The following is a 4,206-nucleotide window of genomic DNA, read 5'->3' on the forward strand; positions in this document are numbered from 1 at the left end:
GGGTTAATCAGTGTTATACCAGAATAGTAAATTTTAGCCTTATTAAAACATGCATACACCAACCGGTAATACCAGTACAAACAGAATTGAAAGAAGTAAAGCAACTAATAAGCCAATCACATAAATGAGAAACATAACACACAAATTTATACATGGGAAACCTCAAAGAGGAAAAACCACGGTTGGATTTGTGACCCACAATATCAATCCACTTGGCATATGAAGAGATATTACAAAATATGAGGGGCATGCACTTGTACGTAGGCTTACAGCCTAGAGTACATTGTTCAATCACAATAGGAGCCTCAGTGACTACATAAAATTCTAGACTACAATGTGGAGGAGTGAGAAATTCTAAGATAACATCTTCTATGCCAGAATATGGTTTTGGTTTAAGCTCCATCTATTCTTGTTTGAATCCCTAAACCATTTACCAGAATAACCCTTACAATAATTTCCTCACATACATGATCTCTCTGATATATTTCACATCATATTACATTCACATATCCATAATCTCCTATCATATGTCTCTTGTATATCTATTTTAAAAATGATCTATCAATCTGTCCTATATAGCCTATAGAAATTTACATGCCTTGTGTTGTCTTACAATGATATATACAATATCAAATTACATGTCGACCAAAAAATAAATTGTTGGAAAGGAAGTATATTCTCATAAATACCAAAAATGTTCTAATAGATAAAGTACAATTGAAATAGTACTAGATGAAAGAGTTTCCAACAAGTAGAAAGAAACTACTTTGTTCTGCCTTGGTTGCAAGAATAGTCATAGAATGGGATTTTTGTGGCTGGAGGAATAATCAACTACTAAAACTACAACTACTAACCAAATAAAGCATAGTTGCTAACGAAATTGATAGAATCCTCACTAAGTGGGGCCCCTTGGGTGAGTCTCTTGGTACTGAACCAAACATTGAAAATCAACATTTTATTTCACTCCTCATCATTCTCACAAAAGAAAAAGTATTATAGAAGAGTAAACTCTATTCAAAAAACCTATATAATTGAGAGGTAATAGTTACATATATGTTATTCCAATCTTCTTGTAAGAGGAAGGATTAATGCATTTATAAAAATGAAACTAACTACCCTAACTACTTGGTCGATCCACTCCCTGTAGTGTTTGAAATTATGCTTGATGCATTTATGACACTTACACATTGTTCTTGGTGCATTTATGATAAGGTTCATGATCAAAATGTTATTACTTTGACATCATGAGATTAATAGACAAAGTGTCCCCAATTGACCTTAGACCTCATTTGGGACCATCTTAGCTTAGATGGTAGTGCACCAAGAAAACATCTACATGTTGTGCTAACATCCCATTAGATTCTCGAATCGAGAATCTTATATCCTGCATCACACATTTTCAAATGCATGCCCCTTCACTTGCATTTATCCATAATGGCTCCCCCCAGTTGTTTGCTACTTTAAAGCCCTTTTCCTTTTTAATTTGGCTCTCTAGACTCTCTATATTCTCTACTTACTTTGGACACTCTTGGGAAGAAAGTTTTCATAAAATCACTCTCTCATCTCCTCTTGGCTCTCAATATTTTTACTCTCATTGCGAATACTTCACAACCATTTTACAATAGCGATATCATCTCAAGCTTTATCATGCTCCTATCTCAAGAGAGGGGTTGGTTGGAATACTTTGCCTTCTCTTATCTTTAATCTTGCAACAATGCATGTCTTATATTGTTGTATTTATGAATGTATCTATTGTCTAGGTATATTTAGCTTATCATTTATCATTTTATCTTGTATATATTGAAATAAGGGTTTTCCTCCATTAAGCGAGGTTTATTTATATTGTATTTATCAATTATAGTAAATTTAATATAGTATGGGTTTTCCTCCATTAAGTAGGGATATTTTCTATTACATTTATCTTTTATCCAATCTATCTATCTATCTATCTGTTTGTGGTGGTGGAAATGTAAGGAAGTTAAGTAGTGGAACAACTTCCTACACTAATCTTGAGAGGAGGGTAATGCAAAAACTTTACAGATCATTACAATAGTTACATAAACTTAACAACAACAACATAATATCATGCATACCACAACACAACAACACAATGATTTACATGGGAAAAATCCTTTCGAGAGAAAAATCCCACACTCCAAAAGCAACTCAATATATTATTGAACAATCAATAAAAGATTACAATATACTTGTAGAGAAATCACTTCACATGAGTACCACTAATCAGAGACTCAGAGATAAATCAATCGCCATAAGACTCTTACACAACCTCTATCTCATGCACTTAATATATAGGAGATACAATACAAGAAACCATCAAATGGTATTACAAAACCATGGGCTAAAACCACCCAATAAATTACGACCGACCTTATCTCCATTCTAGATACTCTATGATGTCTCAAAACACACATCAACATGTGTTCCAACCTTTTACAACTCATTTATGTGTTTGATGCATTTTATATTTCCTATTTCAAGAGTCTAGACTTCCAGAGGCCATAACTTGTGAACTATGTATTCGATTGAAGAACCATTTGAAGTTCCAGAAAGCTTGCGAAGTGCCATTTACACCCACTTTTTAGTGTTTTTTAGAGCCTCATAAGTCCACAAAATTAATTTTAAACATTTCATCACACCCTCCAAAAATGAAAACTTTAATTCATATGCAATTCCCTCATGGACTGATGTCTTGAAGATAATTTAGGGTGTGAAATGACATAATCTCATATGGTGAATCATATGAGATTTCTAGTAGAGGCATGTGTTCAAGAAAATTAATTAAGTCATCCATGTTTCATTGCAATATTGCTCTCCATGTTTCATTGCAGTATTTCTCTCCATGTTTTGTAGTTAGATGAAATCCTTTTTACCTTGTGGTCCAATGATTTATTTCACCACTTAAGCTATTATTTACTATGATGGCTTTTGTTTCTATTCTTGAATTCAATTTTTTTTTGTTTAGCTAGGAGATTATTATTTTGTATTAATTATTATGTTGCAATCTTGGGTTACATATTCTACAACATTGGTGGAGGGAACTCCATATAACACAATGTTAAATGACTTTTACAAACACACCCAAGTTAAACATAGTGGAGAGTTGATGTTGATAATACACCTAGGTTAAATATATGAATGAGAGCACAACTTTTAAAGTAACCGCATTAAATGGAGAGGAATTAGAACTTGTAATATTTGGGATCTTGTTATTTCCAATTGTAGCATGTAGATTACTTTTTATGGTAAATGCCAAACCATTTCTTTCCCAATGACCGTTGGTGTAAAAAAACTCTTCTTTATAGACCCTTTCACAACAAAAGAGAATAGTGTCCATAAGCATTCCCTAACTTGTCTCAAATATATTGTGGAGAGTTTCGACCAAGCACCCTCCATGCAACATTTTGAGATGTGAAGACTATAAGGAAAAAGATTCAAATACTACCATAATATATTTACAAAAATGTATTAACGCTCAGAAAAATGCATTACAGTTGACTTACATAGAGGTAATAATGAAAAGCAAATAAATCACATAAGTAATCTTTTTAAATGATGCATTGGCCATAAAAATCTTGACATGCATCAACACTACATGGATATACCCCCACCTATATGCATCATTTATCAATCATGAAGTATAAGCTTTGAGTTAATATTATCAGATATTATAATTGGAAACATAATATGCATATAATAGGCATGTTTTTTACAAAATCTATGAAAATGAATTTTGAGAGCTTGCTTGCAGATTTGACTATATCTTTTTTTGCATCAACATTTTAGATCACACTCTAATGATCCAAAAATGTTGAAGCAATAAGACTTAAACTCAAATCTAGAATCTTTCTAAATTCAACATCATATGCAGCTAAAGTTGCAAAGCTAGTCCCATCGCTTTATCAATATTAATAAATAGTATAGAAAATGTGCATTTTAGGTATGAAGTAAGAACCACCAAGAAATACTTGTAGATTTTTCTAAGTCATTTTATCAAATATTGCACTACACACCAACAAAACCTTATTTTGAAAAGGATGCAACTACTAAAGTCCAAAACTTTTCCCAATAAATTTATCAAGTTTTCATCACTAATACATAATGATGATGAATTTAATAGAAAATCTACAAATGATATGGCAACCAAAACATGCTAGAAAATTTAATTATGATACAATTATTTGCATA

This window comes from Cryptomeria japonica, chromosome 11 (genome assembly GCF_030272615.1).
Source record: "Cryptomeria japonica chromosome 11, Sugi_1.0, whole genome shotgun sequence".
Classification (NCBI taxonomy): domain Eukaryota; kingdom Viridiplantae; phylum Streptophyta; class Pinopsida; order Cupressales; family Cupressaceae; genus Cryptomeria; species Cryptomeria japonica.